This window comes from Felis catus, chromosome B2 (genome assembly GCF_018350175.1).
Source record: "Felis catus isolate Fca126 chromosome B2, F.catus_Fca126_mat1.0, whole genome shotgun sequence".
NCBI lineage: Eukaryota > Metazoa > Chordata > Mammalia > Carnivora > Felidae > Felis > Felis catus.
Window position 1 is genome coordinate 130,715,871 of NC_058372.1, and position 19,523 is coordinate 130,735,393.

The window sequence follows — 19,523 nt, forward strand, 5'->3', positions numbered from 1 at the left end:
TTCCATTTGTTATTTAAAGCATCACCTCAAAACTTTGTGGCTTAAAAAATAGTAACAATTTATAATCTGCGAGTCAGGAGTTTGGAAGTGGCTTAGCTGGATAGTTATGGCTCAGACCCCTCCTGGTTGTTCCTTATCTAAACTATGGCTAGAAAACCCATTTCTCAGGTGGTTCACTCACTGAGCTGGCAAGCTGATCCTAATAAATTGGTTTCTATACATGTGAGCCTCTCCATAGGTTGCTTGAGTATCTTTATGACATGTCTCCTGAGTAAGTGATTCAAGAGAGCAAGCTTGGAGTTGCAATACCTTTTATGACCTAGTCACAAAATATCACTTCTGTCATACAGACCAGCTCTGATTTGATATGGAAGTTGAACACATAAGACTATAGATATTGGGAGTTATCTTGGATACTTGTCACCACATATATCTAGAAAATAAAACAGTAAGTAATGTGACTAGTTAACCAAATGGGGGTTATTGTGACACAGTGCTACAGAAGAGTCAAAAGAGGGAAGATCAATATGGTTTAGAATTGTAGAGCAGGTCCAAAGGATAAAGTGCCACAGATTTGGAATGGCAATTTTGTAAATGTGGAGAGAGAAGGAAACATAAACACGAGCTTTACTGGACAATGTAACAAACCAAGGATAACTGAGTATAATATGCCTGAGTATTCCTAAAGATGAATGGTGGGAAATTAAAGCAAAAATAGGGGCCAAATTAGGAACTGGGATTTAATCATTGCAGGCAATAGAAAAGCATGTAACTGACATAATGAAATTAACACTATAAAATTAAGCTGGTAGTAAAAAATGTATTAGAGTGAGGAAACCATTGGAATTATTTACATTTGAAGGGATAAAAACCTAAAGTAAGTTATGCTGGCAGTTGGAAGTGACGGAGAGAAAGCTTTGGGTGTCAGGGACATTTTAGAAGGATGGACAAAGATTAGTGTTGATGCTTGAGGAGAACCAATGTTGAACCTATGTCTTCAAACTTGAATAATAGAGAGAATGAGGGTGCTAATGGTGAGAACCAGAGAAGCTAGTTTTGGGGGGCTTGGATCTATACTTAGAATGGGTCTGAGATGGGACACAAAGCAAATTAAAAAGGATATGTTACAACTGTGTTTCCATTTGCAGCATCTGCTATCATCTGTGACTCTCTCCAGCCACACTCCTCTAACTTTTTAGAAAGTAGGGGTGCCTGGGTGGCGCAGTCGGTTAAGCGTCCGACTTCAACCAGGTCACGATCTCGCGGTCCGTGGGTTCGAGCCCCGCATCAGGCTCTGGGCTGATGGCTCGGAGCCTGGAGCCTGTTTCCGATTCTGTGTCTCCCCCTCTCTCTGCCCCTCCCCCGTTCATGCTCTGTCTCTCTCTGTCCCAAAAATAAATAAACGTTAAAAAAAAATTAAAAAAAAAATAGAGTCAGTCCACAAAAAATAATTCTTGTTGTTAATAGCATATTTCACACAGCTGCTGACATTGACCAGTTCTCTCTAATAATCTCACAATTTAAACTCAATAGTCAGATAAAATGGTAGGCTAGCAAACAAGGGGAAGAAATGCGGAATTTGTAAACTATTTTATGGACTACTGAGGTCACGATAACTGTTTACATTTCCTCTGTGAAAACACGTGCTATAAACTCATCATACTAGTAATCACCAATTCTGAAACTGATGCCAAAAGGGCTACTGTAACTTGACCAGTGTCACTTACTAGTTAGTGACCAGTACTCAGGTCTCATGAGTACAAAAGATCCTTGCTCTTTCTATGATGACAATATACATTTCTTAATAAGTTCAATTTTGAATTGATGTACAAAAAGCACAAACATAACAAGTTTTCCTTGGAACTGCTCCTGCTATAATGACTTGGTTGATTTAAAGATAAAAACAATCATTATCAAAACATATTTACTAAATATCGGCTTATACAAGGAGCTGAGTCATAAATACTCGAAACAGTTCAAATACCACTTGCAGGCAAAATATGATCAGTTTTATAATAGTGGTACAGGTGGTCAGTGAGGTAGAGATCATAAAAGGAAGCCAATTAACTTTGGAAGGGGAAAGAGATGGGATGTGAGAGTGTTCAAAACACATTAGAGCATATAACACTGCACATGCCAGGCATTTTAAAACATTTCAAAATGAAAATTTCAGTCATAAACAATGGTATAATGAAATCCCCTGTACTGTCACCCAGCTACAAAAATCATGGACCTACAATGCCAAGCATTTTATATGTTACTTTATATTAACTCAAAGAGGGTACAAACTTTGTTCAAGAATATACAATTCGTAGATAGTTAAGCTGGGGGTTGAATTCATGTCTGTAGGACTTAAACATCTTGGCCTGGCCTGAGACAGTAGAGGTAGAACAAGGAAAGGATACAACCTCCAAAAACACCTTCACGGATATAGTGTTGGTCTAATAAAAAAATTTATCCTCACCTTGGCAATGCTGGCATACATATATTACTTAGATTATACATAGAACAAACATAATTTTGAATTAGTACATAGTTGCAAAACAAAGTACACATACTACACACACTTTCCTGACAGGTATCCTTAATAGATAGATACGAAATGTCCTAGGCATCTTACAAAAGCTTGTTGAATCAAATGCAAGTATATCAATGAGGAAAAGAAGAAAAGAGTGGCCAAGTAGAATATGTGGCATGTCAGTTCTGTAGATTAAAACTCAATTAATTGCTTCCTTTTACTGAATCCCAATAACACTTAGCATTGTGTTTGAACTCTATTTGACTTTGAGCCCTTAATTACATCATAACCTTTTGAAGTATAGGGTATCATGGTCTGATTTCTATCGTGCCTGTCTCCTGGAGTCCAGAACTGTGCTCAAGACATAATGAAAACTCACAATATATTTGCCGAGGACTCCAACAAGTTGATTGAGGTTTCGATTCTTGTTCATTCTCATCCACTCCATTGCCTGTGTCAGTAGGGAGAAACGTATGACTGCTGTCAGAATTGTCATGTTAAATAAATGAGCATCCTGTTGTACTTGTCATAGTTATAGGATGCAGGGAAATGTGTTTTCACAATAGGCCCTGAGATTTCCTTGTGACTGTTGCTAAGGCAACAGAAGGAAGGCAAGGCATCTGGGGTCCTCCGCCACCTGGCTCCCCTCGGGTGGATTTTTGAGTCCTGCTTTCACTCCACCAGTTGCTTCCCCCTTAGCAGACAGATAGGATTCTACAGTAATTCAAATATGCTGACAAATGCCAGGGTTTGCTTTTTACATCTTCTCATTTTTCCATTTTACTAAAGTTGGTGAAATCAACAGTGACTAAGAAGGAGGAATCACATAAGAACATCATCAGGGATGAACAATTCTCATTTTGAAGATCACTACACTGGAGGCATTCAATGCAATGATGCTGTTGAAAACAGAATGTCTGGAGAGAGAGACCTTGGGAGTCAAGGAGAAAATGTTGTGAAGACATAGCCGCCTGGCTGTATCTCAGAGGATGATTCCCAGCCGAGAGCAAAGTGCAAGGCAAAGTATTTTCAAAAGCATTCATGGGGACCATTAAAGGCTTATGACAACTTCATATAATGAGAACTTAAATTTTAGCTATGGAGTTTGAAATTACCGCCATTCTCTATACAGTTAAATCCAACACTTGAAGGAAGGCAGGAACAAAGTCTTAGGAGTTGTACTGATAGCAACTTAATAGTAAATAAATCAAAGAGGCCTCAAAGACATGGGGTCCAACATCTGCCCCATGCTAGAATCATCTCTTCAGTATCTCCATCTCCACAGTATTAGCCCCTCTAAGCACTCTGTGATCCTGCAACCATTCTAGAAATATGTTCTTGACATGATGCTGAGGAGCTCCTCATGAAAAGATGTGGTACACACACACACACACACACACACACACACACACACACACACAATGATATTATTTAGCCATGAAGAAGGACAATATCCTGACATGTGACAACACAGATGGACCTTGAGCACATTATACTAAGTGAGATAAGTCAGACATAAAAAGACATTACTGTGTGATATCAATCACTTACATGTAGAATCTAAAAAAGTCAAACTTGTAAAAAGAGAATAAAAATAGTGTTTATCAAGGTGTGGGGCGGATAGGGAGAAGATTGATGATGTTTAAGGAAATAAAGTAGTAAATAAGCCACAGAGATCTAATGTGCAGTATAATGAATATAGGCAACAATATTGAACTATAATCATCAAACTTGCTAAAGGACTAAAATATAAATATCCCATCCACTAAAAAGAAAGGATAATTATGTAATATGATAGAGGTGTTGAAATTTGCTACAGTGACAATCAAACTACAATATATAAATGTGTCAAATTAACACATTGTACACCTTAAATTTATATGTTATATGCCAAATATATTCCATTTTTAAAAATGGCCTTCCTCATATGAAACAAAATGTTTGCCCCTGTAACTTCTATCTGTTGGCCATAGTTACAAGACCTTGGGGCCTATTTTCAGATGAAAAACTTCTCACTACTGGACCGACCCACTTATTTTCTTCTCTTGGGTCTATAGTGGGAAAAGCATGGGGGTGATGGGTTGTTTAGGCAGCCCTCTATTTCCCTTCCTTGTTGTCCCCTCCTTCCCCACCCTTCTCTGGGTAGCCTTTCCCTTCTCCCTAGAAGTGGATTGAGAAGGAGGGAGGACTGTAAAAGCAGGAATGGTTTGCTTGATGGGTATTGTCATAATATGACACTGGTGCTGTCTGGGTCCTAAGTCCCATCAGCCCTCCAGCTGAGTCTCTTGGGTCAAAATAACTCCAGGCCAACTCCCTCCACTGTTCAGCTCTGCTGTCTTGAGCAGCCAGCCAGCCAGCCAGCCACCATCTTGCCTTTTGCCTTTCAATATGTAGGACTGGTACCAGTCTCTAGACCTCACAAACCATGGTAAGAATGGTGTGGCAAGGATGTCAGCACTCAATCTGCTGCTTCTGAAGAAACTTCTCCAAAACCAGTCTGGCCGCTTTGTAATGTCAACCTCCCAAATGTCCCTAGATATTTTTTTTCCTTGCCTTTCCCCCCCACCCCTGTATAATTCCTGCATAGAGGACCAACCATCATACACTCTGAAATACTAAAGGGATACTTAGCACCTCTGTTTTTCCCTCCTCCTACAGACTTTGACGACAACTGAAGCAGAGGAAGTCCTGCTTCGACATCCTTATACACGAATACCACCTTTCACTATCCTGCTCTTCTCTATACTTTGCTCTGCAAGTTCAATTTGGATGTCAAGTTCCTCTGGACAACACTTTCCTCCCAACCCCTAGTCCATCCCATAATTGCTCCTTGTTGGATCTCCCACCTTTGCAAACACCCTGCCATTGTTCTCAGCCTGTTCTTTTTTCTTTAGTGCCTCATTTTAGAAAGTTCTACGGTGGCTTCCTACATTTCTTCACAATTACTTTTTAAACCATTTTCGAAGTCCTCATTTCGTTCATCTTTTCCCCCTGTGTCCTAGTTTGTCTTCTGTTTCCTATTCCCTCGGCCCACCCACTCCACTTAGGCTCTCTCCTTTGTCAAAACTGGGACATGCTCTAACTACATTGTCACTTCAGCCATAATCACGTGCTCACTCAATCAAATACCTGCAGAGTATTTAGCAATTTTCCAGACATGCAAGATCAGAGAAATTTAAGGTCTGCCTTCAAGGAGTTTCCTTTTTATTGGTCAGGACAGAACACATCAAAAGAAATAAAGAATATTCACCGTGTTAAAATATGTGATCTCACAATGTACAGGTTTTCACTTAGACCCTAGAGTTGGCTTCTGTAAAGCTTAAAGAAATTCGGAAAACTCTCCTGATCTGTGAGGTCTTCCCACATTGTTCACAGAAGGACTGCTTGTTTTAGGGTACAGTTTTGTTTATTTATTTTGAGAGAGAGAGAGAGAGAGAAAGAGAGAGAGAGAGAGAGAGAAAGCACATGTACGTGAGCAGAGGAGGGGTAGAGAGAAAGAGAACCCCAATGCAGGGCTCGATCCCACGAACTGTGAGAGTGTGACCTGAGCCAAGACCAAGAGTCAGATGCTTAGCCGACTGAGCCACCCAGAACCCCCTCACTCTGACAATTTTTGACATGTCAGGTCCTGCCTAACATGCACCTGCCTTAGCCTTTCGCCATGAATCCTCCCTAAACTTGTACATGAGATACATTTTCAATTTAGATTTTGCACACAGTAGTTAAATCATTTTTACTTCCAGTTCTATCTCTGCCTGATATTTAGCATCTAAATTGTTGGGTAAAGAATCAGATTCCTATCATTTCTTTTCATTCTTTTCCAGCATACAGACTTATTAGGTATTCAGGGCTTTGTGATGATGATTATGATGTTAATGACAATAACGACACCTCCCATTTGTGTGGCACTTCACAAAACAGTCGTGTGCATTATCTTATTTGATTCTAAAAATGCACCCATGATGATTATGACTGTTCTGTTTATGACTGAACCTCTCAGGGCCCATAATCACTGCCTTCTCCCACAAGTTCCGTTCTCCATAGAAAGCTACATCCGCTTAGTTCCGCTGCTCAGGTAAATCTCCAGGTGATGCTTCTCTGACCCTAACTGTAAAGCTGTTGATTTCGTTTCATTCTTGCTCTCCACCTTCTCCCTCAGACTTGACCGGGTCCTTCAGTTCTCAGGCCTGCCTTCCTCCAGAACACAGACTTTGGTTCCACTTTGCTCTGTGTCCTGTAGGCAAGTGCCATCACTATCCACTTCCAGCCGTAGATCTTAAAATCCCACTCTCCACCCTGGAGGGTGGCCATCAGTATAACTGCCAACAAAAGGAGTAATCTCATACCTCCCGCTTAGAGACCTGAGTTACTGTTTTCTTCCCACATGGAAACATGATCCTAGGACACAATACCCTCAGTGAAGTCCATCATTCTGAAGGTCTGTAGTTGGTGCCGTTTTTAATGGAGACCTGATGTGAGCACAAAATTAAGGCAATTTTCCAACATTTGTGATAATATTCAAGTGTGACTATCAGGACTTTACTAGACGATGCCCAATCCTCTAACTTGGAGTTGCCTCGCTGCTTTTTCTCTTGAAAACTTGACCACTACTATGCAGCTTTTGTTTTAGAAAGGATTACAAAAACAGCTCTGATTTTCATGAATTCCTTCTATTACCCAGAAGTAGAACATATTGAGCAATAAGAGTGCCAATGACTTGCAGGAATTAAAAGCCCAGCAGATAAATACAGGGATGGCAGAGAGCCCGAAAGATGAGGATAATGTTGGGAGATCACAGACAGCTGAGTGTTGCCGTTACAGGAAGAGTTTGCACACGGCCTGTCTTTAGCTTAGACAAGGGTGTTTCTATTTTAGAGTAAGTTGTTGCATGTTTCCTGAGGGAAAACTGTTTTGAATGCTTTTACTTACAAGTTAGAGCATTACAGGATGTGCTTTTATTCTCGTTATTAAAATATAGGTGATTTGCTACAAAATAGGCACACCAATAACGGTATGAAGGTGACTTATGTTTAGGAGTTCTAGGAAGTATAAATTGATTTCTTCACTTTTTTAAAATTGTCACTCTATTCCCAGATATTGGAGAAGGTAATCAAGATGTCATGACCACCAGTTGACTTACGAGCTGGCTCCGGGCAATTGGAGGCTGCTCAGCCCCTCCCCTGTCCTTGGAATGTACGCTCTGTCCTCTGTCCCCACAGCAGGAGCTGTCCAAGGACACAAACTTGAGAGTAAGGTGTTGTTAAGACCATCTGGACTGTGTATGTGACTGGACCCAGTTAAGGCCTCTTTATAAACTTTTACAATCCTGGTCGAGGAGTGTGGAGATCTACTCATCCTGGGGCTGCCAAAGACAAGCCTCATAAGAAAGTTCCCTTGCTTATTAAGCCTGTCACCTACCAACTTGGAGTGGACTGCTTTTTTCTTAGGTCTCTCTCTGCCATCTTTGCACATGGGCTAGTTTCAGATGATACCCAAGAAGCTCCTGAGGCTACAAACTAACAATTGGTGAGTCAGCCAGGATACCAAAGAAATGGGCCTTGTGAAAGAAGCATCTTCCAAGGAAATCCTGAATTGACCATTGACTTTTATGGGGAAAAGAGTGGTCCATATGTTGGCTGCTTGTGGAGCACTGCAGGAGTATGGGGATGGCTTGAAAACACCAGCCTACCCAAAGCGCTCTTTTGAGGAACTGTGTAGAGCACACTGTTGTGGATGAGGGAAATGCATGGTTGCCGAGTGGCCTGGCTTCTAGGTGAGCAGTTCCACTGGACACTGCTGTCCAACCGGAGGCTAATGCTTGAGTCAGCAAGTTGGCGAAAGAGCTGAGGTTAGAGAAAGATGTGTGGGTGTCCACTATTCTGCTGGCTTCAGGCCGGCAGACAAGATGGGAGAGCAGGAGAATCAGCTGGAGACCTTCACGTACTGTTCTGCAAAGCTGCGGATTAAGTTCCAAGCGCTTGTGACTAAGCCTGATTGGGTTGCTAAAAGGTGGAATCTCCGGGAAAGTGAGGAGAGTGAAGAGGAGGATGTGGTGATGGACAGTGAAGCAGATGAAATGCCCCATGTCATCTGACACTTCCACGCAAAAGAAAGCAAAAGCATAGCAACAGCTGTATGGCAGCTCCAGATTCAGGGGACGCTCATGATAAGAGAATATATTCCTGCTAAGCTTATCGACATGGCTGCCAAATTCCCAAAAGGCCAGAGAAAATATCAAGGAATGGTTACTGAGTCTATGGGGGAGGAGGGTGGCATTTTTCTAATCAGGCAGAAGGCAGGGAAAATGAGCAACATCACCACATACACTGCCCTCTGACAGTGCCTGAATGGTGCTCAGGTGGTTCAAGGTTCTCATCCCCTTATAGATTGGATTATTCTAGCCCATAAGGAGGTTAGGCACAATGAGGGGGACCTCCTTGGAACATGCAGGTCCCTGGAAATCTACCGAGGAGTAACAACAAATTTTCAGAGACTTGGGAATGAGACAGGCAATCTATACCCTTGACTTTGAAGGCCCTGATCTGACCACATTTACTGCAGGAATGAAAGCCAAGTTTCTTCATTCTACCCCAGCCAGCACCTGGTATGAGATGCTGATATCCATGCTGAGCCTAGCCATGGGGCAGGGTATTTCTTTTTTATTCTTATTTTTGAGACAGAGAAAGAAAGAGAGAGAGAGAGAGGGAGAGAACGTACAAGCAGGGGAGGGGCAGAAGGAGAGATAAAGAGAATATTAAGCAGGCTCTACACCCAGCACAGAGCATGATGCAGGGCTTGATCTCAGAACCGTGAGATCATGATCTGAGCTGAAATCAAGTGTCAGATGCTTGACTGACTGAGCCACCCAGGTTCCCCTGGGACAAGCTATTTATGATGTTGGGCAATCCATTGCTGATCTAGAGGAAACTGATAAATCCCAAAAACAGGTATGGGCAATGGGAAAGACCCAAAACAAATAGAGAACTCAAAAAGCCAAAATTAGTATCCCAAGGCTGTAAAGTAAGCCAGTAAAGATAACCTGGAAACAAATGTGGTTTGACCTCATTGCTGTGAGGACCCCACTTGAACAGACAGATCAACAACCCAACACTGTGTTGGTTGGTCCATGGAAAGCCTTAAAAATCTGAACAACAGCTCAGACCTGCCCATCTGCTCCTACCATCCCTGATGCCCTGCTTGCTCCAGCAGAAACTTCAGTGATACAGTACTATTAAGAGTGGATGCTTCCCATACCCTTGTCCATTGTCCTTCACCTGGAAACAATCAGAGGTCTCATGTTGATCTCACTATTCACTGGCCCTCCAGATGAAGAAAACGTGACTGCTCTGGTAGATGCTCAAGCCAAATGTACTCTAATACATGGCAACCCTCAAAAGTTTCCTGGCGCCCTCAGCACCATCAATGGTTATGTAGGAAAAACAGTTATAGTCCCAGAGGGTCCTTTTGACACTGGAAATTGGGTGTTTTTCCCACCACTCCCAATAACATGAGGATTTTATCTCTCCAATACCAGAGAACATATTGGGCATTGGTAGCCAACAAGGTCAAACTCTGCAGACCTCTGTTGGTGAATCCCATCTCCCGATTAGAAAAATCAAACTTGTGCTGAGGGGAAATGCCAGCTGGGAACCAATAAGCATATCACCCCTGCAAAGAACTGTCAAACAATAAAAATTGTCTGAGGGTGTTTAAAGGGGGTAGGAGAAATTAACCAAGAACTACATCCAGTGGATATTGTATGCTTTGCCCATAGTGTCTTCAATAAGCCATTATGGTCAGTAAAAAGCCAGATGGAAGATGAAGTGAACTACCAAGAATTAAACAAGGTAATGCACTATCCATAGGGCTGTGCCCAACACTGCCACCATCTTAGATACCTTGGCCATGGTCCTAAGAGTGCACCATGCTGTGCTGTACTTAGCAAATTCCTTTTTCAATATACTTCTGGCCACTAAGGCATAAGATCAGTTTGCCTTCATGTGAGAGAGGCAACAATGGACCTTTCAACAGGTCCCCAAGGTTACCGACACAGCCCCACCATTATGTCACAAGAAAGCAGCCGGAGACCTGTCCTGTATTCCCCATGTCAGTAAAATGGGCCCATTACATTAATTTTAAAAATGTTAACACTTACCTCTGCTATAAGACACTGCAGACTTTGCTGTAACATCTGTGAGAGAATGAGACTGGACAGTGAACCCACAGAACATTCAAGGGCCAGGCCTTGGGAGTTTTGAGAAGTTGTTTGGTCAGGCAAGATGTGCACTGTCCCAGAAGCTGTAATTGATAAGGTGTAAGCCTACCTGACCCCTAAAAACATGAAAGAGGTACAAGCCTTTATATGGATTTGGGCGTTTGGAAGGCTTTTATTCCCTACCTGGCACAGTGCCTCCATACCTTATACTGTCTGGTAAAGAAAGGGCATGTGTGGGACTGGATATCACAGCAACAAGCCACCTCTGCAAAGGCAAAAATACTAGTGAAACAGACTACAACTCTGGGCATGTCCCAAGCAGGGCTGCTGCGGGAGTTAGATGCATCTGTGACTCTGAAAGGTATAGGTTGGGGACTATGACAGAGACAACAGAAGGAGAGAATACCCCGAGAATTTTGGTCTCAGTTCTAGAAGGAAACAGAAACTCAACATACCCCCATAGAGCAACAGCTTCTAACAATGTACACAGTGCTTTTCCATGTATAGCCTCTTACAAAGGAACAGCATATCATGGTAAGAACTTCCCTTTCTACCAAGGGGTGGATTGAAACTATGTTCTGCAGGGTGCCTGAGTGGCTCAGTTGGTTAAGCATCAGACTTTGGCTCAGGTCATGATCTCAGTGTTCATGGGTTCAAGCCCCACATCAGGCTTTGTGCTGACAGCTCAGAGTCTGGAGCCTGCTTCAGATTCTGTGTCTCCCTCTCTCTCTGCCCGTCCCCTGCTCATGCTCTGTCTCTCTGTCTTTCCCAAAAAGTAAGTAAACATTTTTTAAAAATTAAGTAAACATTTTTTAAAAATTAAAAACAACAACAACAACAACAAAAACCAAAAAACTACATTCCACAGATCAACCTCTGCCATGGCTCAAACCCCCACTCTAACTAAGTGGCATGCTATTTGCAGCAGAGGAGCACCCTGTCCACCACCCCACTGTCTCTAAAATTGTGAGTACAGCTAAGCCCTATAGAGTATGCAGATCTTCTAAATGCTCCTATTCCTGTGGTGCCCCCTGTGGCCTATAGGGAGGGAACACAGGAAATTTCCCACTGATGCCTGGTTTACAGATTGGTCTCTTTGAGGCGATCTCTCCACATGAACTACAGTTGTTATTCACCACCATCTGGATGGAAACAGGAAAAAACTCAAAGCAGCCAGTGGGCTGAACTCAGAGCAGTTAGGTTGGTGACATTCGTGAGCCCTGGCCATTAACCCTTTGCACTGACAGTTGAGTTGTGCTAAAGGCATTAGCCCTATAGCTCAGACAACGGGAAGCCAAAAGATGGGTGGTCACATATAAGCCCTTGTCAGCTCAAAATATATAAAAAGGCATTTGGGTTCACGTACAAGACCCTGAGGCAGCCTCATTGTTTTCCATGTCCCAGCTCATAAGGTACCACCACTCCCTGGAAATCAGAAATGTGATACCCTAACTGGGGTATAAGCCCTAGCAACTGACCCTTAATCAGATATAGCAGATTGGATTTATAGAAAGAGTGGCCACCACTCTTTCTGGATAAGACGGAATATTGTTAAAGGTGCCTGATTGCCCTCAAAATATAGTGACTTGGTTAAGGCAGTAATAGCATGCCCTTTGTGTTCCATACCATGCCCAAGGCAACAGCTGAAGGAGTCTGGGGCCATCCAGTGGAGTTGCCAACCAGAGTTACCAACCGGTAACTATATTGACCGCCTCTCTGCAAGAGAGGTTTCTAAATATGCCTTTACTTGTGTGGACTCTGCATCTGGCCTAACTCAAGCTTTCCCCTGTTGCTCTGCAAGTCAGGCTGCCACTATTAGGACATTAAAGAATCTGAGCACCATCCATGGATACCTTCACAGAATAAACAGTGACGGGGTAACATTTCAAAGGTCAGGATGTGCAAGACTGAACAAAAGAACATGACATTGAATGGAGGTTCCATCTCCTCTATAACCTGCAAGCAGCAGGTTAATGGAAAATAAGAAAGAATATTAAAACAACATATTTTTTAAAATAAAGCAATATAGGGGTGCCTGGGCAGCTCAGTCCGTTAAGTGTCCAACTCTTGGTTTGGGCTCAGGTCACGATCTCACAGTTTCGTAAATTTGAGTCCCACATCAGGCTCTCCGCTGGCAGCACATTTCATGGTAACAACCAAAATTGAAAGTAAAAATTAATACACAATAATAAATAAAACCTCAGCATAACACAGTGGCAAATGTGCTTCTGAGGGTTTAAAAATCTGCAGCATCTTAAAAAAATTTGCAGCATCTTGGGGCACCTGGGTAGCTCAGTTAAGCAGACAACTCGATTTCAGTTCAGGTCCTGATCTTACAGTTCTCAGGTTCAAGCCCTGTGTTGGGCTCTGAGCTGACAGCCCAGAGCCTGCTTGGGGGACTCTCTCTCTCTCTCTCTCTCTCTCTCTCTCTCTCTCTCTCTCTCCCTTTCTCTGTCCCTCCCCCACTCATTCTGTCTATCAAAATAAATAAGTAAACTTAAAATAAATAAACAAACAAACAAACAAATAAATAAAGCAATATATTAAATTACTAACAGGTAAAACCACCTTGGCAGATGGACCAAAGTCCTAGGCTTTAATAATTTACATGATCACCTAGTAGGGCCTATTTCCCCATATGCCAAACTGGAGACCCCTGCCAAGACACTCAGTGCTGGGAAGGCATGGAAGTCGTGGGAAATATCCATTGTCCCAACTCTCACAATGGATCAACGTGCTATGTTGTTGAGAGCACCAAACCCCATCATGCCTGGGAAAGGCACTGTCTCCTGGAATTTACAAGATGTCCCACTGGGATGGGTGAGTTACTTCGTTCCCCTGGGGGATGGGGAACTACTCGGTCTCCACTAGGATTCTGTTGTCTTGTTGCAAGCTGAACCTGTTGAAATGTATTATAGCTGAATACAACATGCACCATGGAAAGAGAGGAAAGGGTTGGGGCCCTGGTCTGGCACGTCCCACCCTGGTCCATCTCTTCATGCCTGACAGTGCTCCTTCCTCTGGTCAACATGCATGGTATACAGAACTAAGTCAAGTTCCTAAAGCTTCCAAGCGCCCTTTCCACAAGGCCAGGTGGACATGTTCTGTTGTCCACTGGTACAATTATTCAGCTGCCATGTTTATCTCATCCATTGGCCTGGGAAACATTATAATATATATAGAAGTCCTTACTAAATCCAGCCAACAACCTTAAGTGATAACTGGCAAAGCCTCTTCTTATTGAACATTGAAATATCTCTAATGAAAATTGCTATCCTTTAAAATAGGATGGCCTCAGATACTATTATTGTTTTGCAAGGAAGCATCTGTGCCATTACCCCCCCAAAATTATATGTTCATAAGTCTGCTAATATATCATATTTATTAAATCACATAAAAACATATTTATTAAATCACAAAAATGCCCTGAGTGATCCAACCCCCAGCCTAGGGGACTTAGTAAATCAATGACTCTTGGTGGAAAAAATTGTTATTTTGGGAATCACTTTAATCTGCTTCTCTTACATGTGCCTATATCGTTGCTATGGTTTCTGCCTCCAATGTAGCCAGGTCGCCAGCAAAGAAGCCACCTCCATGCTAATAAACCCCTTGCTGACAGCTCAGGTCCCATTACAAAAGAGAGGGGCCGGTTATTGTAAGAGTTGGTCATTAAGAGGACATGTTTGCAAGTTGACCTGAGAACCAGATTCAGGCAATCAGAGGCTCCTCACTTCTGCCGCTGTCCTTGGAATGTACCCTCTGCCTATCACTCCCACAGTGAGAGCTGCCGCAAGGCCACAGCCTTGCAAGAAAAAGATGTTGCTGAGACCAACTATATATAAGGCCACTACACAAATTTTAAGTTTCTGGTGAAAAAGCGAGGAGATCTACTCATTTTGTTGCCACCCGAACAAGCCTTGTGTGTAAGTTCCCTTGCTTAAGGTTTAATAAAACCTGCCCCCGACAGATCTGGAGCGGTCCACTGCTCTCTTTGTATCGGATCCAGTTTTGGATTTCATCCAAGAAATTCCCCACGCTGTGAACCAACACCAGAGTTAAGTGCATTTTTTAAAAGAAAGGTGGAACAATAACATAAAAATGTATTAGAAGAGTTCCTATAGGATGTTTAGAGGACAGAAAAATTCCCTCTGTTGAGGAATCGAGCCTCTTTCCCTAAAGGCTGACATCGCTCTCCTGGCTAAGCAGACTGCATGTTGGCTGAGGCAACGTTAACACTGGGTTGGCATTTCCAACGAAGCTTAGGAAGCTTGTCTGAGGGGGTGCGCAGCCTGGAGTTTAGATAAGATTTCCCAGAGGTTTTAGTTGTTCTTCACTTATTTCAATTTGGCTTTCTCCTTAGCTGGCTCCTACTTAGCGTTTCAAGCTTGTGTTACTATTCTGGTTTTCAATAATATGAAACCCTCGAGTGGTCTATAAAACTGTATTGCTGTGCTTCACAGAGGAAAACACACTTTTGCATCTCATGCCATGGAACATGACTCTAAAAATCGTCAGTCTCACGAATGCCTTGACCCTTCAGCATTCCAAGCCTTTTGGTCTGTCACTTTTCTTCAATTTTAAAAAATGAGGTACTAAGTCAGTCAGGCTGGGGGGCTACATTCTGTTCGGTAGGTGGGTTTTTCATAGCATAGTGCATTCATATATGCAGGTGGTAGAATAGCCCTCCCAGAGGAGAACTAGAAGGTGGATTTTCTAGCTGAGGCTCTGATATATTTTGACTCTAAGGGCAATCGCTTCTTGGCCTTTTGGCTAAGATCAAGTGACTCTAAGGGCAACTCAAGGCAATCACTTATCAATTCTCATCCCTCAGTTTTATGTTCATGTTCCTCTGATATTTCTTAAACCCAGGAGGGTGACTTTTTTCTGAGTTGAGACGTTGCCCCTGTCCTATCACTTTGCACCCATTTCACCTCAGCCACGCTCATGAATCAGCTGCACCCAGACTCCACACCTGAATCCTGCACATTGAAAGTCCTCCCTGTGGTTACAACCCTACATCCCACACACCATGACGGTGGCCCTTCGACATGACAGCTTCCAGCCACTGAGCTGTTCCATGTTCCAGTCCCCTTCAGCGACTTCAGGCGCTGCCTTCCCCTGGGACCCCACAATCAAAATGTGAACTGCACTCACACCACAACCCTTGATAGTTCACTATTCCCACTTGGTGCCCTGCCACACGGCCCCATTTTCTGTTCTGTGCACTTAGCCTCATGGGAAAAAGAGCAGCACTGGGAGACAATTGTTGGTCACCTGGCCTGGCCCTTGCACATTTCCAACTTCCATCTGGGTGTTACAGGCTATTCAGCAGCCTTGAAATCACCTCTAATCTGCTGCACACTGGCTCTAACCCTCCTTTCTCCTCAGTAAATGCCCCACGTGAGAAAACAGAAAGGAGCTGGCATGGATTCCCACAAATTCTTTCCCTCCAATGCTGAATGTTTCTTGTTCAGCTTTGTTTCACTTTTATTTTATTCCTCTCCATAAAGCTTTCCAGGAATGCCTCCTCCACTTGAGTGCTTTGTCCCATCTGTTGAGTGGAGGCTCAAGGGAAGGAAGATTCAAATGGGAGAAGGGTACAAGCTCAGGAAGAGAATCTCTGCCTGGGACCACTGCACAGGCACCCAGGTGTGTGTGACTGTCACACACACAGGGTTTAAAGGCTCGGCTGGAATAAGACCTCTCCAAGAAGGAGCTGGAGTGGACAGCTGTTATTCTTACTGCCCACTACCAGTTCTTCCTTCCTTGGGTAATCACACCCTCATTTTTTCTGTAGGAAATCAACCCATCTAAAGATTTGGCAGGACTCCTGATCAAGATACACCACTCCACTCCTGCCAAAGAATGGGCAAATGACCCCAGGTTGGCTGACTCTGATTCATTAGTAGGATGACACATGAACTGTTGACTCAATTCATGCTGGCAGTAAAATAATGACCATTCTGGAGGTAAATGCCCAGACCTTCCCTGAATCCTTCTTGTTCCATTTTCCTTTCAATTCCATTGAGCTATCCTATGTACTTCAAAACATTTCTTTCTGAATTAAATAAATTATACCAAATCAGTTTATATTTCTTGCAAAGCAATCTCAATTTCATGGCACTTGAGTGAATGAGGGTAAGATGGTATTGAAGAAAAGGCATTGGATTAAGAGACAGAAAACTTTGGCTCTAATTCTAGTTCTGCTATAGACAGCTGCAGTTTGTTTGTTCCCAACTTGCTTAACGCTCAGAATGAGATTCTCACCTGAGAGGGCATATCCAGATCTCTTGGGTGGGTTTTTAAAAACCATACACACTCATTGCCTGTGCAAATTCTGTCAAAAGTCTCTTCCTTTGCCTCACGGCTCGCTTGCATTGCCTTACCACTGGCAATTCCAGTCCAATGAGCCTCCATTACTAACAGAAGTGTGTTCTATCCCTCAGATGTGCTGGGTGGGAAATACTCCACTGGACTAGGATATTTCCAACGGGCCTTCTAGGTCTAATACCCTTTGGATTGATGAAATACTTTTCCAAAAATATAACTGTTTAGACAGGTTATGAAAGAAAATTTAAAGCCAAAACAGATGGAGGCCTAGGAATAGAAACAGGAATCAAACCTCAAAAATTGGAGGAATAGTTGTGAAAGATTTTGATGTGAGTGGCTTGAAGTACAATGATAAAACTTGTAGCAAATATATTTGTTAAGACTCAATGAGATGCCTCATATTTTAATTCCCCAGCACAGAGGGCTTCAATTTTTTGAAAAAACTGCTTATCTTGAAAAAATTCCTTGAGATTTCTTTCTTTTTCTTAGAAAGAGAGAGAGAGAGTGCACATGCACATGCACGAGCAGGGGAAGGGCAGAGGAAGAGAGAGAATCTTAAGCAGGCTCCACATTCAGCAAGGAGCCCAACACGGGGCTTGAGCCTACAACCCTAAGATCATGACTTGAGCTGAAATCAAAAGTCAGACACTCAACCAACCCAGCCATCCAGGCACCCCGTTTGGTGTTTCTTTAACACACTCTGTGTTTAGAAAATTTCCACTGCATTAAATATTAAGACCATCAATGTGCTCATACAATAACTAACATTCAGTGTCAAAAAGAAAACATTTTTGAGAAGCTTAACTGAATGCTACTAATATAAAAGAACATGGTAACAAAACTTTCTGAATAATATGCTATTCATTAATGAAATGTGTAACAAATGTGAATGATACAAAAAGAAAAAAAATAGTTCATATAAATCAAACACACACTAATGAGCTGAAATTAAACATGAATTAAACAGTGAATAGTTAAGATGCTGAAGAAATACGTAAATAAAAATTTTAAATATATTTTAATAAGAGTTATCATGTCCGTTCTGCATTGTTGGCTTCTTTCAATGGAGAAATGTTAAGAACACTGAAATCAAAACCATAGTCGCTGCTAGTCAGTTTTGACACAATCAATTCCTAAGAGTCCAATTAAATATTTATAATGAGTATACTTTATTTTAATTAAGTCACCAGTCATTTTTGTATTCTCTTTCTCTTCTACACATTCACACACATATACACCACCCCCATAGTATTCAGGCCAACAGTGTTTAATATTGCTCTATTTTGACACTTAAAAGAGCATACTCTTTGATATGATATTCTCTGCCCCTAAAATTGCTTAAGATCATATGGAATAGACCCATATGCTTATGATGTTCTGCAATTTCTGCAAACTGTTCACCATATGTTCCTACTGGAACGTTTAAAATTATGTTTTATCCTTGCTGCATCGATAATTTCAGAGGCTGGTGCACGCATGCATATAATTATAACTTCATCCTCTTCATTGCTTTTTGTATACCTTTTATAAGTTCTTTTTATATAACAGGTAAGAAACATTCGTTCAAAGAAATGAGGTAATTAAAATTTAAGAGCTAATCATGAATCTAACTAGTTCCTTACCTTGGCAGTGAACATCCACTTAGGAAACTTCTAATTATTTCAACAATAATTACATTGGCAGGAGGACAATGGAGTATGTAATTTATGATAATAATTATACCATTTAACTGTATCTTACCTAAGCAAATCTTTGTGAGACATGATGCTTGGTAACACTCTAGCTTACTTCAGGGTTATAACAGTCTGTTTTGCAAGTTTCATTCACTATTTCATCAATGGGGGATAAAATACAGAATATATTTTTTTTCTTTTTTTTTTTAAGGTAACTCTACCCCCAACATGGGGCTCAAACTCATGACCCCAAGATCAAGAGTCACATGCTCTTCAGACTGAGCCAGCCAGGAACACTTTCACTCTGATTTTTTTTTAAAGACACTATATATATACATATATATAATATATATATATATATATATTATATATATAACATGCTGTAAATGGACAATGAAGGACCAAATGAGACGTGTGATGCTTTTCATGAGAACATTATATTACATAGTTTCACCCATGATGCACTCAAATTTTAGGTCTTGCTTTTTGCTCAGCATTGAATAACAAGGATTTTTCTTTGCTGTTGTACAAGTTTGGGGAAGTGATGGAGGAGTTTTCTACTTTTGTGCTTATGCATTTGTATAATTTCCTAAGGACTCCAAGGGAAAAGAGCATTGCGGAGCAATTTTAATTTCTATAGGAGGTTGTGGGGAAAATTAGAGAAATGTTTATTTTTAAAAATTCAAAGATAACCATTAAAGAGAATTTGTAAAAAGCTTTCACATTTCACTGGGAGGTAAGGGGGGAGAAAAGCAGAAATAAAGCAAAGGGTAAACAGAAAACTGAA

The 19,523-nt window shown here is 41.8% G+C and overlaps 1 long non-coding RNA gene across 1 annotated transcript; it reads left to right on the forward strand.

Annotated features, from left to right (window-relative positions):
• Positions 1-326: 326 nt before the first annotated feature.
• On the forward strand, positions 327-3,591 carry LOC123385726. The gene is made up of 2 exons (XR_006598689.1): positions 327-448; positions 3,308-3,591. It is a non-coding gene; the product is annotated as an uncharacterized LOC123385726 (long non-coding RNA).
• Positions 3,592-19,523: the final 15,932 nt, after the last annotated feature.